This window comes from Pituophis catenifer, unplaced genomic scaffold (assembly GCF_029215685.1).
Source record: "Pituophis catenifer annectens isolate HBS135680 unplaced genomic scaffold, rPitCat1.0.hap2 SCAF_2, whole genome shotgun sequence".
In the NCBI taxonomy this organism is placed as follows: Eukaryota; Metazoa; Chordata; class Lepidosauria; order Squamata; family Colubridae; genus Pituophis; species Pituophis catenifer.
This window is the reverse complement of record NW_027256882.1, coordinates 115826072-115846444: the sequence shown is the minus strand read 5'-3', so window position 1 is coordinate 115846444 and position 20373 is coordinate 115826072. Positions and strand designations below refer to the sequence as shown.

The 20373-nt window shown below is 40.3% G+C and overlaps 1 protein-coding gene across 2 annotated transcripts in view; it reads left to right on the top strand.

Annotated features, from left to right (window-relative positions):
- The window catches only part of TENM2 (teneurin transmembrane protein 2), an 823064-nt gene that overhangs the window by 394792 nt on the left and 407899 nt on the right, over positions 1-20373 (top strand). The window lies entirely within an intron of this gene.

Genomic DNA, 20373 nt, shown 5'->3' with positions numbered 1-20373 from the left:
CCCAAGGCTGTTCATGTTTAGCACGCAGCTCACGGCATGCTGCAGAAAGGCTGGCACAGCTTTCAAGGTGCTGGGGATTATGTACCAGTGTGTGAGGGCTGAGTGATGGAATGCCTAATATATCTTGAAATAAAGAAATGGGTAGAAAAATAATCAAGGGGGGGAAATAGGGTCAGCACAGAAGAGATTCTTGAATTCAGAGGAGATTCTTGAGTCCAGATGAGAACGAGGGGAATGTGAGAAAGAGACTTTGAGTAACTGTGCCCTAATTAGACTAAATATTAGCTGTGCAAGATCATTATTTTGGTATTTTTCAATTTCTCTTACATTCCTCTGCTAGCAATAAAGGTGGCTTTTGTTTCTCCCAAAAATCCAAGTATTCATGTTTTCTGAGTTGCTTGCTCTGCAGGGCTCAACAGTTACTTGGTCTTAATTCCATGAATAAAAGAATCCTATGGACACATTCTGAAGAACTCTATTCTTTATTTGCATTTCTTAAGATTCTCATGTAAACTACAAATATTTATCTTGGTTCTGATTTATTTGATGTGATCCCAAGTACAATGATCCTTCAAGCTCATTTTTGCTAACAGTTTTAGAAATGACCATTGAAAGTAAGTCATTTCCATTTTGAACCTCCGTAGCTACAGGAGACAGGAAAACTAAGGGAATCTGTGCTATGCTATGCTATGCTATGCTATGCTATGCTATGCTATGCTATGCTATGCTATGCTATATAAAATATACTGAAATAACTCAATATAATTCTGACATTTCTACAGCAGAAGATTTCAGAATGAATATAACATGTGGTCATAGACCAGTTCTAGAGTACAATACTGGAAAATAGTTTCTTATTAATAAAAAAAATCAAATCTTCCTGTTTACCTTCAATTCCAGAGGGTCCTGCCTCCTGCATTCTATATCCTGCAATTTAGTTGTGTAGTTTAATGTCTTTAATTTTGCCTGCCTGTCTGAAACCACAGGGTTGCATATGGCAACTTTCTGTTTTTGTAAAGATGATTTTGCTGCCAAAAGTTATTTGCACTTCCCGTGTGTCAGAGAATACAAATGAAGTTAATTTAGTGGGTTTTGTTTGTATTTGTTTTCATATGGACAAGAATATTAAGGATTAAAAGTGTTTAAATCTTGGAAAAGTGACAAAATTCTCAAATGTTAGAATAATAATAGCCTGCAACAAACTATTACTGATTTCATATCTGCATAGTATTGTTGAAAAGTGAGCAGCCACTGGTTTTCAGTATCTTGTAGGATATTTCAGTGTGTTTTATTTTCCCCAGATGTTCAAACGTTTAATAACTAAAAGGCATTCTGTGACCACCAAGAATGTTTGTGCTATTTTTCCTGCCAGTGTTTTTTTTTGGGGGGGGATTACCTGTATTTCGCCTGTGTTTTATAGCTGCAAAACCTTGAACATCAGATCTACTGTGAATGGTGGAAGAAAAGCTAAATAAAAATGTATACTTAGAGACTGATTCTATAACTATTGACACAATTCTTCATACATTTCACATACAGCTATGCATGCACACACTCAACCTGTTTCAATTATTTGGGGTCACAACATTTGAACTGAATGAACACTTAAATTGTTTGACTCATATAGATGCCTTAGTTTTCTTTGCTCTTAAATGATTTATTAAATGTATTGTTTTGACTGCCATGTTTTAAATCAAAGTTTACTAAACATGCAATCATGTACAATGAGACCATTTAGTAAAAAAATGGTGTTACCTAGTTTGATAATGAAACATCTGCAAGAATATAACCTAGCTCAGAAAGCACCAAGAACTCCCAATCTTGAGTTACAAATATTCTCTTCTGTTGGGACGCAAATTGTGACAGATGGTACCTACAAAGTGGGCAGGTGCTTTGATGGACTATTATGAAACAGCAGCTTTGCATGAAGGATGAATCGTGTGTGTTTGTGTGTGTGTGTGTGTGTGTGTGTGTGTGTGTGTTTGGGAGAGAGAGAAAGAGAGAGAGAGAGAGAGAGAGAGAGAGAGAGAGAGAGAGAGAGAGAGAGAGAAAGGATGTAATTGTGTAGAAGGTATTTACTTATTTACTCATTAAACAATTACTAGTTTAATAGTTTCACTTTATAGAAAAAGAATGATAATTTTTATTGCATAAATACTTTTTTATATATTTATATGGACTCAGTATATAAATAATTGAGAGTCTGTTCATCACACTTCATGGTGTGCCTGCAAGATATTTTCAGGGAAGGCCATCCAGCCAAGAAATGTACAATATGTGAAGAAGCTCCTTGTTAAATTGTCAGCGAAACGATAAGAACTCAGCATCTCATTTTTCAGCACAACCGCCATGTAGATTAAAACCAGTATCTACTTTTCTCTCTTGCTAGATATATGGAACTGACAAGTCACCGTCCAGGAATCTTGTTAGAATGGCAACCCTGCCACTTATTATTTTTCAGATGCAGAACTCATATCTCAAACTGGTCTGTCCTGCAGTCAGTTGGTATTACAGTCTGTGGGGTATAAGGCAAGTTAGTATGTTGCAAAGATAAACTAAAACACAAAATATTTATTATTTACTAGTTAATTAAGTTTGTATTTTGCATGTGCAGATCCACATATTTAGTTGCTACTAGAAACTAAATTATTGTTATGACTCAAGTATGTGAAAGAAAAGATGATAATACTTGCCCAGCTTAATGTTCTTAAATTTTATGTGCTTTTGCTTGTTCTATATAGGAGGTTGTACTGCATTAGTGAAATTCATTTGTGTGGTTAACTCTTAGGTTTATGTTAAAGTATTTAACATAACATTTTTATATGTATATGTATGTATACATGCATTCATTTATTATCTTTCCTAGTACTAGATTTTAATATTATAACTATAATCAAAATAGCCATTTTGATCCATTTTATTTTTTATTATGCATGCTTATGAACATTTCCTGAAATTCAAGATTATATATTTTTTTTCTTTTCTGGGACAGGAACAGGGAAGAAAAAATGAGATTGTCTTTTCTTTCTTGTTTTGCATCTGGTATTCCTTTTGTACTAGAATATATATTATATAGGGCAAAAGATGCTGCATTTGATTCAGCATTGTAACAGATTCATTTCTCATCTGTTTCAAATCTCCCCTTATATAAAAATTAAATGGTGTTTGTTAATACCTGTTAACCTAAACGTAACCAGGAGTAGAAAGTGGGGTGTTTTGAAATTTCCTATTTATTAATGTATGTATGTATGTATGATCTTCTTTCTGTTTCATTTCTGGTGTACCTAACATCTTTTGATGGAGAATTACTTGAAGTTTTCTTTCTTTCTCCTTGTTAGAATACTATGAAATATATTTCAGTGTTGTTATACATTAAAAAACAATAATGCCAATCCTTTACTGGCTACTCTAGAGAAAAGGACTAGGGGTGACATGATAGCAGTATTTCAGTATTTGAGGGGCTGCCACAAAGAAGAGGTCAACTTATTGTTATGACCCAGATGGTCAAGGCAAGGCAGGCCTTTAGAGAGTCCTTTATTGCCCTCAAGAAGTGCTCAACAAATGAACCCCCCAATGATCTGTAAGGCTCCACCACATGCTACCCTGAAGGCAGTCACTTTCAGTCTTCGAAACAACAGTCAATATATTACCAGGAAAGTCCACAAGGCAAAGTCCAGGCATAAGACAAAAGGCAGTCCTTGGGGCAAAGACAAATTACAAGGCAAACACAGTTCTGAAGGTAAAGCAAAGCAAAGGGCAAAATAAATCCACAAGGCTAATGTAAGTCAAGTGGCAGTCCTCAAAGCAAAGACAAGGTACAAGGCAAAGGCAGTCCTCGAAGGAAGGCAAAAGGCACGAGTCAAAGCCAGGGGAGTATAATCCAAAATAAAGAAATGTTCCTGGCAAAGACTAACTCCCTTCCCCTTAAATCGGTCCACTCCAGATATTCCTTGTGAGGAGGAGTGGGTCCTCCCAAGTAGCCTTGCAGCTCAAGTAGCTTGCCTATGCTTTGCTCTCCATGCCCTTGGATTGAGTGGGAGAGGCATCTGTTCCACCTCAGAGGTGATCTGCTGCCTGTCAGTAGCTAATCCTCTTCTATGTCTATGAAGGCAGGTAGCTCTCCAACCAGTTGACCACTTCCTCAATGCCTGAAGGGCCTGAGATAGCATTGTCCTCAGCCCCTGGCCTCTCCACACACACACCAAGGGAGACATGCCATCTCCGTCAGGTGGTCCTAGTTCCAACTCCTCCTCCTCTTCCGAACTGGGATCCAAGGGGGGTCATGAACTTATTTTCCCAAAGCAGCAGAAGGCAAGACAAGAAATAATGGACGGAAACTAATCAAAGAAAAAAGCAACCTAGAATTAAGGAGACACTTCCTAACAGTGAGAACAATTAACCAGTGGAACAGAGTTATATACTGTATATAATTGTACAGGGTCTCCTGCTTGAGCGGGGGGTTGGACTAGATGACCTCTAAGGTCCCCTTCAGCTCTACTCTGATTTATTGATTAAATATCAGTAAGTTCAATGCACGTAAAACTGTGGATTGGTTTAGGAAAAGGAGATGGAATAAAATCAAATTAAAAGTTATGTTTCCCTTTGTTTTGAAGATACAGATATATTTCTGCAATAGAGCCTGTATTACACTGTGTAATACAGTAATACACTGTGTGTATTGCTGTGAAAGGAAACAGGCTAGCAATAATAAAAAGAAGCCTTTTGTTTTCTCTCTTTTGAAAATATAATTTGATGCCCTTCAGTTGTCCAAGTAAAGGTATTTGGCAGGTTGTAGTAAAGGTGTGGCTTGTGCACCTCAGGGCATGAGAAATGATTCTTGTGAACTATGTGTGTGACATTGTCAACCTAATAAAAAGAGGCTGATCTTCCAGAACATGTCACAACATGTAGTCTATCTTTTGTGCTCAAAAGAACAAGCAGCAGGATCTTCTAATTTAGCACTATTGTTCTCATTACTTTCTTATGCTTATCGCACTTTTACTCAGACTAAGTGTTAGGGCCATGTGTTTATTTCCTTAATGCGTAGTTATTTTGTCTGGGGAAAGAAAAAGAGTCATCTGAACTAATTGTGCTCTTTCTTGCTTTTCAGATATCTTGCTTTGAAAGCAAGATGGGATAACAAAAATATGCAGTGTATAGACTGCAGAACAAATTATTTTTGTTCTGTTTGGTCAAAATAATAGTCAAATTTGATTTAAGCAGTACTGTTTATTATTTGAATATATACAGTTATGTAATATATAGTAATGTAATAGAACAGGTTTGAATCCTGGTGATAAGCATTTTTGAGTATTGCAAGTGTTAATGCAACATATACTTATGCAGTTTATGGCCTACTTTAGATGTTTGAATTAGAAATAAGTGTACATCATGGGAAAAATCAAATCAAAACTTTAATACAGCCTCTAGGCCAGAGAACACTGCAATAAAAATTCATAAAGCTATAATTAATAAAACAAAAAAGTAGATATAAAATACAATTATATACAATAAATGTACATAAATATATTTTACTGCTAAATGTTCAGAATAATGAAAACTAAAGGCATAAAGGCCTTTGGCCCCTATATTTGTGGTGCCAAAATGGTGCTTTCTCCTCTCCTTTTTAAATTACACGGGTGAGCTCATCGGTCACTCTGGAGTGAGGTAACACCAATATAGCTTGTGATACTTAATTGTGTATCTTTATCGATGGTAAATTAAGCAATTCCATGACCATCTTATCCCGATGCCTGGAGGCTGTGAGGAGATGGACAGGGAAAAACAGGCTTCAGGTTGAACCCTGGCAAAACTTAGCTGATTTGGTTTTGGGGGCCTATTGATTTATTTATTGACCATCTATTACCTTCAACATGAATTGACCCCTTTTTACACCCAACTATTGATCAATCCTTTGGATAATCCAATCAACCCTTAGGAGGTCAGTATCAGGAAAGCCTGCTCTAGAGCAATTAGATTACAAAAATGATTGGTTTACATATCATAGATAGGAACATTTCATACCCACACCATAGTATATAGCATCCCCTACTGTATAATTGCATTGCTTTTCAAGAAAAAGTTTTATACCAGCATCAATAACAGCAAGGAATTTAGTATAGAAAACTCTGGCAAAAAAGGTATTTTAGCTTGCCTTTATTTTTATAAATAACTCAATGTGGTGAACATACGCAATATTCTCTTTTTCTTCTATTTTCCCCACAACAATAAGGTGTGTGTTGGACTCAAGGAAAGTGACTGACCCAGGTCACTCAGCTGGCTTTCATGCCTATGGCAGGACTAAAACTATAGTCCTCTGGTTTCTAGCCATTTCAGCATATCACAATTCAAGAAGACAACATTTATACAACTATGTTTTATAAACCTAGTGTTGTGGCCTGTCGGCAGCCCCTCCAGCAGCTGAATCAGAGGATGAGGAGGCGTGGGAGTCAGGTTCAGCATCAAGGCAACCTGAGAACTCCAAGGGGGAAGGGGGAGTGGAGCTGGCAGAGAAAGAGAGGCAGAGGCAGAGCCTGGGCTGTCCGTGAGCCCTCAGATGGAAAGTTAACAGCCCCCAGGTCTGGAGCAGGGGTGGGTTCTACTTACTTTTACTATCGGTTCGCAGCGGGAGCACGCATGCTTCTGCGCATGCACAGATTATCCATGATGACATCATGGTGGATGGGCAGAGCCTCCCGACAGTTTTACTACTGGTCCTATAGAACTGGACCAAACCGGGAGCAACCCACCACTGGTCTGGAAGTGGCTGATGAGGAAGAGGAGGAACAGCTGGGTCCAGTGCCTGATGCACAGATGTGCAGAAGGCAGAGGAGAGGAGAGCAGTGGAAATCCATGGGTCGATCCTTGGGAAGGAAGAGCCACTGCTGTTAGCGAAGCCCCAACCTAGCTCTGGGGATAAAAGGCAGGGGCAAAGATGAATAGATATCGCAGACAACTATTTATCTCCCTGCCAGACGTACTTGTTAGCCTGTGGTGAGAGACAAACATTTTGCTTGGGCTCCTGGTGTTCCTAATAAAGGAATATTTGAGTTAACTTCAGAGGGTTTGTTGTGTTTGGGGAGATGGGTTAGAACACCTATCTATTCCGCCTGCAGATCAAAATCATGATCATTAAATGTGAATTTGTTGGGAATTCCTTACAAGTAAGACCATTTAAAGTTGTAACTATTCTCTGTCTGAAACTGAAAAGTGCATCAGTGTGGACAGCCACATTCATTTATACGTAGAGGATATAATAAGAAATACGGTAATATAAATGTTTTAAGAAGCTAACAATCTTTGATCAGTCTCTTGTTTTTGAGAATAAGATGCAATTATTTCACCTGTGCTTTGTTTAAACCTTATTGTTAATTACATTAGATAATTTATAGGTAGTGATAAACGCTAAAGGAAGTGTTGAAATTATCACTTTGTTTAAAAGTGAAGACATTTTATCTCTGCATACATGTAAAATTCAGGAGTAAGCTATGTAGTACTTTAAGGTAATAAAACTGCATTGGAAATTACACTGGTTCAGTAAAATTTATTCCCTAAGAAATGTGCACTAATATATCTACACAATTGTAGATTAATTAAAGTTTCTGGGCAATTAAAGTTTCTGGAATTTTTTTTAAAAAAGGGTATAGAATGTTTGTGATCATAAAGCAAAAGCTTAGTATGCTAAAAGAAATTCCCAATAAGATTATCAGTCTCTAAGAAGATTATCCAGGACAAGGTACTTCAATATTTAAGAAAAGCAGCAGCTGTGCAAGCTGCAAATCTTTAAAATCTGCCCATAATTGAAGAAACTAGAGATCAGCCTGATGCCTTGGACCAAATAAGTATCTTTTAAATATAAGGTGTTTAGAAGCAGCTTATTCATATAATAGCCCAAGTCAAACTCCCAAAGCTTAGCAAACAGAAGAGAGATAAATTTGGATCTATTTCCAAGAACAACTTTTCAAAGCAATTTTTTACTGTGCTATTTCCCGCTATGTGAAAAAATTGTTGTTTAAGATAGGGTTTCTCCTAGCTGTTGACTTTAAAAAAAAGTGTGAAAAACCATCTGTCTGAGAAATGAGAAAAATAAAACTTGTATGAAACTTAGGAAATGCTGAGAAGAAAACCGTGAGACTGTAGCAGTGTATGGCTGGCAAGTGTTGCCTTGCTTTTACTTATAAAGTACATTGTAGGACAATAAGTTCATTACTTAGGGCGGCACAATGGCTCAGTGTTTAAGATGCTGGGCTTGTTCGCTGAAAAGCTAGCAGCCCAGGTTTGAGACCCAAGCGTCATATGATGGGGTGAGCTCCCGTCCTTGCCCCAGCTCCTGCCAATCTAGCAGTTCAAAAGCATATAAATGTGAGTAGATAAATAGGTATCACTTCAGTGGAAGGTAACAGCACTCCATGATGTAATGGTGTCCACATGACAATGGAAATGTCTTGAGAAGTCCTGGCTCCATGGTCTTGATCTGGAGATGAGCAACACCTTCTATAGTTGGCATTGACTAGCAGAGTAAAATCCACAAGGACTTCTTTTACTTACTTACAGATCTACTTAATTTCAAACACTTGATTAAAAGTCATTTATTGTTTTTAAATACACCTAATATAAAACTGACCAGTACAATATAGGCAGTTTAGGATGTATTTGAGACACACACGTACACACATGCACACACACACATTTGCTTTTCTTCATCAGTTTCTCACCATCACCCTCTACCTCTCACTTCCATGGAAGATTTTTTTAGAACTTAAATTGTTTTCATGTTGAAATGAAATGTATCATAATAAATCAACACAATTTAAATCTTTAAGATACTATATCAGAATGAAGGAACCTTATAACTATAGTGAAATATATTTTTACTTTATGCATAACTGAAAAATGTTATAACATGAGTAATAAATTATATTCTATATATGTCTTTTTGAAACCATATTATAGATTTGTTGGACAGGAATATAATCAAATCCTAATTTTTAGAAGCATAAATCAAGAATTTGAGAAAATCAAGTGTACTTCAGCCCCATCTTAGCATGTTAAGCTTGTTGTAATACCCACATTCATTTCATTTAGAAAAATGTCAAAAATCTAGCTCTTTTGTAGAGCTTTTACAATTATTTATAGTTGCATTAATATGGCTTAACATAATATGAGTATACTGTATTTTATTAACTTCAGGAATGATTACTTTAGTTTTTGATATTTTATATATCTGTACTGTAGATGTTCCTTATATCTCAATAACATGTAATTTAGTACTTTCATCTTACAAATGTAACAAATAAATAACAAATCAAGACTAATATTTTTGACAAATGCTGAACAGTTAGTTTCTAGGTTATAAATATAGTGAAACCAAACATCAACTTTTTTATGGTAATAAAAACGGCATTTTTACTGAAAATCAACTAGATCCAGAAGCAAAACACAAAACAAATTATAAACAGTATGACCATAACTACAGTTTATAGATATTTAATAGCAAGAATTGTAGTTTAACTTTTGTTCTTCTACCCCAGATTTTTTGCTGAGCTGTGTACATAAGCTCATTTGTATGCATATCATGTTTTCCCGAAAATAAAACAGGGTCTTATTTTCTTTTGGGCTTCAAAATAAGCACTCGGCCTTATTTTCGGGGAGATCTTACTTTTTAAAAAATTTATATTTATTAAATATTGTAGTTACAATAGTAAACACAAATACAAATTAAACTCAGAAAAATGAAAGTATAAAAATGCAAAGAAAGATTTAAAAAAACCTGTAAAGTGACTACCAATCTTTTATCAAAAGTAAAAACAAATTTGATAACTTTTTACCCCTGTAAGATTACAAACAAGTATCTCGTGTTCCCATAACCCATCTCTTAGCTATATGTAAATCTATGAATTATCAACTTTTCAGTCCTGATGTTACCAAACTAACTTTTTATTCCTTCCTTTCATTTCTAACAATCTTTTTTTAAAAAAATCAAGTTTTATTGATTTTTTTTTCAGCATAGATGAACAGAAAGCCCAGTGTGTATAGCACTGAATAGGCGTGCAGGTTGGCGCTCAGGGGCTCTAGTAGGCTAGTGGTGCTCAGGACATTTTCAGAGGCTTTCAATCTGGGATGATTGAACCCGGCCAGGGAGAAGCAGTGCCCCAGCACTGCCAAGTGCAGCGCTGCCAGGAGGTTGAAGAGGCCAGCAGAAGCATGGGCAGCCACTTGGCCATTTAAAGATTTGTGGATTTCAACTTCCAGAACTTCCCACAACCTCCCCTCCATCCCCCCTTTCTGGATTGGGGTAGCTCATGCCCACAGGGTCCGTTGGGGTTGGAAGTTTGATTGTACCCCATTAGGGAGCCTATATCAGCTGACCCAGAACGGGCCAGGAGCCAGAACGGGCCTGTCATTCTGTCTCTCTGCGGAGGACTCCCAGTGCAATGCTCTGCCACAGCTTTGGAGCAAACCTTCGCCTTCCCTGCAGAGAATTGCAAGGCTGGAGGCTTTGCCTTGTTCCGATAAGCAGGAAAATACCCCCCTTTCTCTGCCAATAATTCTATCCTTGGGGAGCTCTGCACAGACACAGATCCCAAAAATGCTCCCTCCAAAGCCTTCAGCCTTGCAATGCTGCGCAGGGAAGGCAGAGGTTTGCTCTGAAGCTGTGGCAGAGCATTGCACTAGGAGGCCTCCGCAGAGAGACAGAGAGGCAGTTCCTTGCTGGCTCAGATGAACCGCGGGCCGCAATTAAGGTGCTGAGCTTCCATAAGGTCACCAGAGAAGGGAAGGGCTGCCTCCTATGCTGCCCACGCCCACCCCTTCACTAGGGCTTATTTTTGGAGGAGGGCATAATTTTACGCCCACCCCAAAAATCAGGCTTGGCCTTATTTTCAGGACACATCGTATTTTCAGGGAAACATGGTATGTAGAGACAAAGTTATGAGAAATATTGGTTAAATATATATCAAAAAGGTTTGTTTATATATTCCAAGATTCCTAACATACTAAGTTTTATTTTTATATGCCAACATATTTTAATATATAATTAAAATTTGATTTTTAAAATCAAATGCTACACACACACAAACATACATACCGTATTTTCCGGCGTATAAGACGACTTTTTAACCCAGGAAAATCATCTCAAAAGTCGGGGGTCGTCTTATACGCCGGGTACCCGAATCTGAGTTGCTGGCGCTGACCGATGACACTTTGGGAGCGCCGGCAACATTGAGGGGAAGCTGTACTCCGAATTAGTTCCAACCTACAAGAGGTGCCAGGCAGTGCGGGGCCCACGAGAAAGGAACGCGTCCCCACTCTACCCCGGAATTCGGATCACCTTCCTTCCTTTCCCAGCAGTCCACGGTGAAAGCGGCGCCGCGGTCGACCTGGGCCAGCGCCTTGCACATCTGGCTCTGCGTCTCCATTATGAGAAGCCCCATGCGACTTCGCATGTCTCCGCCCCAGTCGCGCAGCTCTCGCAATCCGCTCACCGGAGGAGCCATGAAGTGCTCGCACCGCCTTGCCAGATCTTCCTCGTCCTCCTTTCCCCACAGCTTTTCCCGTTGTAATTGCTGCTGCTGCTACCGCCGAGGCTGCTCCTTCATCTCCGCCCACCGCACCAGACCCAGCCCGGCCAGCACCGCCGTGGCTCCCGCAGTCCAAGCGGATCGGCGCCCGGGCTCGCAGGCGAAGGGTGGGAGTGCGCAGCGCACTTTCCTGGCTTGGCGCCGATCCGGACGGCTGCGGAAAGAACTGGGCACCGGCTGTCATGTCTTTTCTGCTGTGCCGGGTTCGGCACCTGGGCTCCTGGGGTTTAAGCCTTTGGGCCGGCCCGTGCTGCTCCAGGATGTTCGCTTCGGGCTCCTTGGAATTGCTGCTGGGCGCTTCTTCCCGTTGGGGCGATGGTGAGTGGACTGCGGGAGCCACGGCGGACTCCTTCCCCACGAGGTATTGCTCTGCATTTCACCACCTCTTCCAGGCTCGCAGCCACCCACCATCGCCCCAACGGGAAGAAGCACCCAGCAGCAATTCCAAGGAGCCCGAAGCGAACATCCTGGAGCAGCACGGGCCGGCCCAAAGGCTTAAACCCCGGGAGCCCAGGTGCCGAACCCGGCACAGCAGAAAAGACATGACAGCCGGTGCCCAGTTCTTTCCGCAGCCGTCCGGATCAGCGCCAAGCCAGGAAAGTGCGCTGCGCACTCCCACCCTTCGCCTGCGAGCCCGGGCGCTGATCCGGATGGCTGCAGAAGGAACTGGGCACCGGCTGTCATGTCTTTTCTGCTGTGCCGGGTTCGGCACCTGGGCTCCCGGGGTTTAAGCCTTTGGGCCGGCCCGTGCTGCTCCAGGATGTTCGCTTCGGGCTCCTTGGAATTGCTGCTGGGCGCTTCTTCCCGTTGGGGCGATGGTGGGTGGCTGCGAGCCTGGAAGAGGTGGTGAAATGCAGAGCAATACCTCGTGGGGAAGGAGTCCGCCGTGGCTCCCGCAGTCCACTCACCATCGCCCCAACGGGAAGAAGCGCCCAGCAGCAATTCCAAGGAGCCCGAAGCGAACATCCTGGAGCAGCACGGGCCGGCCCAAAGGCTTAAACCCCGTGAGCCCAGGTGCCGAACCCGGCACAGCAGAAAAGACATGACAGCCGGTGCCCAGTTCCTTCTGCAGCCATCCGGATCAGCGCCCGGGCTCGCAGGCGAAGGGTGGGAGTGCGCAGCGCACTTTCCTGGCTTGGCGCTGATCCGGACGGCTGCGGAAAGAACTGGGCACCGGCTGTCATGTCTTTTCTGCTGTGCCGGGTTCGGCACCTGGGCTCCCGGGGTTTAAGCCTTTGGGCCGGCCCGTGCTGCTCCAGGATGTTCGCTTCGGGCTCCTTGGAATTGCTGCTGGGTGCTTCTTCCCGTTGGGGCGATGGTGGGTGGCTGCGAGCCTGGAAGAGGTGGTGAAATGCAGAGCAATACCTCGTGGGGAAGGAGTCCGCCGTGGCTCCCGCAGTCCACTCACCATCGCCCCAACGGGAAGAAGCGCCCAGCAGCAATTCCAAGGAGCCCGAAGCGAACATCCTGGAGCAGCACGGGCCGGCCCAAAGGCTTAAACCCCAGGAGCCCAGGTGCCGAACCCGGCACAGCAGAAAAGACATGACAGCCGGTGCCCAGTTCTTTCCGCAGCCGTCCGGATCGGCGCCAAGCCAGGAAAGTGCGCTGCGCACTCCCACCCTTCGCCTGCGAGCCCGGGCGCCGATCCGCTTGGACTGCGGGAGCCACGGCGGTGCTGGCCGGGCTGGGTCTGGTGCGGTGGGCGGAGATGAAGGAGCAGCCTCGGCGGTAGCAGCAGCAGCAATTACAACGGGAAAAGCTGTGGGGAAAGGAGGACGAGGAAGATCTGGCAAGGCGGTGCGAGCACTTCATGGCTCCTCCGGTGAGCGGATTGCGAGAGCTGCGCGACTGGGGCGGAGACATGCGAAGTCGCATGGGGCTTCTCATAATGGAGACGCAGAGCCAGGTGTGCAAGGCGCTGGCCCAGGTCGACCGCGGCGCCGCTTTCACCGTGGACCTCCTTGGAATCGCCTTGGAATGCTGGAACCAGCTGGTTGCTGAGCGGAGCTTCCCCCAGGCATCTAGGGGGATATTACCGACGCTCTGACTTCCCCAGACCGGTGGGGCTCGCCATCAGTGGGGGTCAGCTGGGGAAGTCGGAGCGTCGGTACTATCCCCCTAGATGTCTGGGAGAAGCTCCGCTCAGCAACCAGCTGGTTCCAGCATTCAGCAGCACGCAGCCTTGACTAGATCGGCACAGCTTCCTGTCAATGTTGTCGGCGCTTCCTTAGCGTCATCAATCAGTGCCAGCAATTCAGATTCATGAAGCTGTGCGGATCTCGACAAGGCTGCATGGGTGAAGGAAAAAATCCTGGTACAAAATAGCCCTCTTGCCACTACACGTAGCGTAGCCCATTACCTTTCTCTACAGTACAGCAACAATACATACAGTACAGCAACAGTACATACAGTATAGTATACAAATATAACAGTCAAGACCCCATCATGGCTCCACCAGCAAGAAGAAAGAAATATGAAGCCAGTTTTAAACTTAAAGTTGTAAACTTTGCCATGGAACATAATAACTGTGCTGCTGCAAGACAATATGGAGTAACAGAAAAGATGGTTCGGGACTGGAAAGCAAATGTAAAAGCATTAAAGAGTATGCCAAGGGGTAAGTGTGCATTAAGAAGAGGCACCCCACATTGGCCAGAACTTGAAAAACATGTAGCAGACATGGTGAATGAGCATCGCCAAAACGGTTATGTAGTTACACGAAATAAAATACGTTTGTTTGCACTTCAGTGGGCCAAATCTAACCCAGATCACAGCAACAGATTTAAGGCCACTGTATCCTGGTGTACTAGATTCTTGGAAAGGCATAATTTGGTTCTGAGGCAAAAGACAAAAATTGCACAAAAATTACCTGCAGATCTTGATGCCAAAGTAAATAGTTTCCATCGATATGTAATAAAACAGCGCAAGAAACATGGCTATGCGTTAAGTAGTATCGGAAATATGGATGAAACTCCAATGAATTTTGATATGATTGGAAATAAAACTGTCCATCCAAAAGGTGAAAAAACAATTTTAATTAAAACAACAGGACATGAGAAGTCCAGTTTTACAGTGGTACTAGCATGCACAGCTGATGGCTCCAAACTGAGACCAATGATTATTTTTAAAAGAAAAACAATGCCGAAACTAAAGTTCCCTGTTGGTTGTTTTGTACATGTGAATGAAAAAGGCTGGATGGATGAAGAAGGGGTAAAGCTATGGCTTGATAATATATGGAGCAGGCGACCAGGTGGACTTATTCAAAAACGTAGTCTACTGGTGTGGGATATGTTCAGGGCTCATTTAACTCCCAGCACCAAGCAAAGGCTTGCAAGAATAAACACAGATGCGGCAGTTATTCCTGCAGGATTGACATCGTTGGTACAGCCACTGGATGTGTGCCTAAACAAGCCATTTAAAGATCGCATTCGAGAACAGTGGAATGAGTGGATGGTTAGCGGTGAAAAGTCATTCACAAAAGGAGGAAACATGCGTGCTCCACAGTTGGATGTTTTGTGCAAGTTTGTCATAAAAGCCTGGAATGATATTGATGCAGAAACAGTAATCAAGTCTTTCAAGAAGTGTGGCATATCAAATTCATTAGATGGTATGGAGGACGACTACTTGTGGCAAGATGAAGAGGAAGCCGAAGCTGAGACCACACCATCTGATACAGAATTAGATCCATATGATGACTGCCTTACAAATGTATCACAAGATGTCCTTGATGTACTTATGATATCAGATGATGAACAGGAGGATTTTGAAGGCTTTTAAAGGGAAACTGTCCCGCCAGCAAAACCTGTAAAAATAGCTTGCAGTTACGATGGACATTGCTGACTCGCCAGGGACTTGCCCGGCACTGGCTCCTATTGTTTGTTATCTTCCTCCTATCATAATCAGTTCCAGTTTGGTTGACAGCTTAGAAAACAAACAGCATGGCAGCTCCCATGGGTTTATTGTCTTATCCTTCCTTTCAGCTTTAGAGTGAATTAGGAAAAGTTTAATCCAATTGCACTGTTTTATGTTGACATGTTTGATGACAAACAGCCTTATGTTTATAAGTGACAGTTTTCCTGCTAAGTATCTGTGTGTCATAAGCATTTGAATTAAAATTACCATATTGAAATCAAATCTGATGTTTTTTTATTTTTATTTGGTGTGCGTTGGAAGAGGGGTAGTCTTATACGGCGAGTATAGCCCAAACCCTATATTTTAACAGGAAAAGTAGGGGGTCGTCTTATACGCCCAGTCGTCTTATACGCCGGAAAATACGGTACATAAATACATTATTAGCTGTTACTATACATACATACATGGATTAAATATTAAATGTATATTCTTATGCCCATACAATTAGTCCTTGACTTACAACCACAACTGAGCCCCAAATTTCTGTTGCTAAGTGAGACATATGTTAAGTGAATTTTGCCCTTTCTTGCCACAGTTCTTAAATATATCACTGCAGTTGTTAAGTTTGGTAACATGGTCGTTAAGTGAATCTGGCTTCCCCATTGCCTTTGCTTGTCAGAAAATTGCAAATGGTGATCACATGACCCCAGAATACTGCAACCATCATAAGTATGACTCAAGCGTCTGAATCTTGAATATGTGACTGCTGCAATGGTCATAACTGTGAAAAATGGTCGTAAGTCAGTTTTTCAAGTGCAGTTGTAACTTCGAATGGCCACTAAACAAACTGCTGAAAGTTGAGGACTATCTGTACAGAGTATACTGAGTGAAAAGAGATGTTAATATAAATTCAGGCCAATGAGTTGCTGAAAAGCATGAACAGTAATGAAAATTGTGCACTCTGGAGATGCAATAGATACATCCAGGAACAAAGAATAAAAGATGAGGTACCCCTGTGCATGCCTGTGAAATATTATTGTTGTCTCTAGGATTCCTGGAGTCTTTTATTCCTTGGCTCAAGAATCCTTTTTTCTTTTAGAAGATTCTTCAGGCAAGGAACCAAATAATGTGAGAGAAACAATATAGGTACAGCAGAGATCTGAAAACTTCATTACACTACATGATAATAAACCAGCAGAGATTGCTTCTGAACAAATCTATAAGACTATAGTCTTATTTCTCTACCTTATACATGTTTCTTAAGTGAATATATTCAAATTGTTAGAGATCTTGCTCAGTTTCCCCTCATCTCTGTCAGATTCATGTTCATGTCTCTACAAGATACAACGGGATTTCCTGTTAACCTTAAGGGAGATCTTTTCCCAATAAGGCTATGAAATCATGGTTTGAGCAAGGTGTGACAGTGATGAATACTTCATTACCCTTGTCAGTTAGAATGGAGCTTTTTCCAGTATAACTTATTGTCTGGATATTTGCATTTGTAGACATCCCTGCTGTTACTCTCTGTCAACATCTTGGAATTTGGTCGGATCTCAGACAATCAAATCCAATTTGCCACAGGACAGACTATGAGTCAGCTGCTTTCATGTATCTTCCGGGACTACCTCCTACATCTTTGTTTCCTGTAGGAGCATGTTGTTGGGATCTTTCCATTTCACCTACTGCTGATTTAAAGCATGTAGTATTTATAAGGTTGGCGAGTTCACTTAGATAAATAAGACCAACAGTATGTCAAAATGGTTGGGGGTAGTTTTCTGTGCATGGAAATGGGAGGCAAATCATACTTTCTTCCTTGTACTGGTGCAGTAATAGAAATAAAAGGGGTTACATTTTGTATACATGTGTAAGACAATCCTACAGTATATACAGTATTTCTGTGCCCTCCTCTCTCCCTGTGCAGCTTTGCATCAATTATTCAACTGCTACAGATGTTGACAGAAGAATAGAAATGATAAAGGAAAGCAGTTAAAAGTATATTATTAAGGAATACTTCTGAAAATCTGTTATTATTAGTTCACATCATTGGCAGTAATGATGATGGTTGAGATTGTTCTGTGAGTAAGTATTTTCCCACTGTATATTTCTCTTGTTTATCTTCTCTGGGCAGGGCTAGAATGAGCAATAATGCCAGTTCACATGCATTTGCAGGTTAAAGTCAACTCATCCTAGCCACACCCTTAGTTTTATAGGAACCAAAGTTTTCCTTAAATTCATACAGCAAGATCACATTTTAGCAACTAGTTATTTTGCCATGGAATGGAAGGGACTTTTGAATAAATTTTGATTCCTGTGACACATGAAGAGTGTGATAAAAAAGAGAGGTAAATTGTTTATGTGTGTGTGTGTGTGAGAGAGAGAGAGAGAGAGAGAGAGTCTGCCTGTCTGCCTGCCTGTCTGTCTGTCTGTCTTTATCTGTCTGTCTGTCTGTCTGTCTGTCTGTCTGTCTTCTATCTATCTATCTGATTTCCATAGTTTATATCTGGTATAATATCCCACATTTTCTGTTGGCTTGTAACAGAACATTTGATTAAGTAATATAACTGAACTTTCATATATAATTTGTAATAGCTCTTTATCAACTAATAATTTACAGATAAGAACTTTGCACCTATTCTTAATTATGTATTAGCATTAGCTGCAGAAGAATAGAAGTTTCAAAAAATAGAACATCTTTTTGTCTAGAGCATAGAATTCACTTTTGTATAATTTAACAAAGGTTTAAAAAGAATTAGTTGATACTTTCTCTCTGCAACTTTCATAAGGGGCATATATCTATTGGAATCTGTATAAGGGAGAACTGTCATTAATAAGATAGATTTACAATTTTCCTAACAGTGAACATTTACAGCCATAATATAGTCTTTTTTTGAAGAACCATATAAAATAGCCAGCAAACAAATTTCAGAACAGCAATAGTAAGAAGGAGTGCCCATTAGTTGTATGCATGCACAGCCCTGTGTACCAATGCAGTAGTATTTGAGGCATTTACATTTTGAAAATTTCACTTATATAGAAAGAGCCACTGTTCCACATCTGTATTCCAAGTGTTGAGAAAGTAATGGGTTTGTTAATAAAGTAGTAATTTACACAAACATTAATTCACTGATAAGATTCATTAAAAAATATAAGGGGCTAGATAAATAGATTACATTTGTCCAGTATAATTATAACTTCTATTCAAATGAAATGGAAAAATATATTTGATTGGAAAGATATGACATGCAATTTTAATATGATTTTTGTTTTTCTTGACTGTGATTTGTATTGATTTTACTGGGAGGGGGGAGGCTCCAAGGCTGCTATTGATGATTAGTTGTGTGGTTCTAAGAATGTAATTGCTTAGCATGACTGATTGCTTTCTGTGTGTACATAATAAACTTATTGGGAATGGTTTCTTGTAATAAGTGGGATTCTATTTTATTTCTCTTCTATCCTGGTTTCTTGACCCTGCCCTTCCCCACTGCAAAAAATATGTTCCTTATTTGTGTATTTTCAGCTTCATTGGATTTTGGGAGTTTTTGTTGTTTATGTATCTGCAAACTTTGAGATTTTCCTCCCAATAATTTTATAGAGTACTATATTAAAAAACTAAAACTTACATGACTACAAAGTAGAGAAATATATTTTAAAAATAAAATAAAAAATACAGAAAAAAAGCAGAAGAGAATAAAAACAAATAATCAAAAATAGGCACCCCCCTTTATCCCTAGCAAGTATAATCAGCACTAATAACTTAGTACTACCTCTTAAAATCTAACCAAATATCTCTGCATTCCAAATCACATCCTAATTTTTTGGTCCTTCTCTCTCTATTAAACAGAAAAAGTCCAGTAAGGATTTCAGAAATAACGTAAAACAGATTATATCTACTATACTTTCTGACGCCTTCCTTTCTCTTTAAACAAATTGCCCCATTTCCTCTCTTCAATCAAAGTTCAGCCCCACTCAAAGAACAATTATACATTTCCTGAAATAACCATCATGATGCCGTCCTAATCAAGAAACCGTAAATATCCTCCAAAATAACAACCCATTATTTTAACCTTGATTGAATAAACCAATTCTTTCTTCTTCCTGCAAACAATCCTTTAAAAATCTCAAAGAATCTTCTGACTTCTTATACTCTTTGTCTCCTCTCCATTGGTGCCAAGCCTCCTTTGTACTTCCAACACAGCAAAACTAGTAAATCCTTTTGTTAATCCACTATAAGAAAATAATCCAGATTGCTCATCTGATTTGTCATTTGTATTTCTTTTTCAATTTTAAGTCACCATCTTTCATTTGTAAATCCATTATTTCTCTCTCCTTGTTGTAAGCTTCAGTTTTTAATTCCATATATAAGTCAGATTCAATTTATTCAGTGGGTCTTATGCCTCTGCAATAACACCAACCAATGCATGAAAGACTTATATAGTTCAAAAACCTCCTGTCACCATATATCACATACTTCCTTTAAGGTAGCCATCTGGTGCCCTCTAATGTTTAATCTTCAAAGTCTTGTTATTGGTTTCAGAGTGCAACCAAAGGGTTTTCCCATAATAATAATAATAATAAGAGAGATCATTTCAATCAACTTCGAAATCTTGAAATCAAGTCTTTCTGAGCCCTTAATCCAGTTAAAGCTATCTAAATTAACAATAATCATCCTTTTTCTGTATATTCCAAAAAAACAGCAATCCACAAATCTTCAATTTATAGTTAAACATTTTTTTCAGGATTTAAGGAAATTCATCCAGTAATTTTAATAAAGATTGCCAGTCAAAGGTTCTCAATCTTTAAAGAAAGCCAAAAAAAAACCCCATAAAGTCCCAAGTAATTAAGAGATGTGCCCAGTTGACCTTAAGAGTCCTTATAGACAATAATAGTGACTTTAAGCATGATGGAATCCTGCAACTCCCAGCCAGTTGCAAGCCAGCAGCAAAAA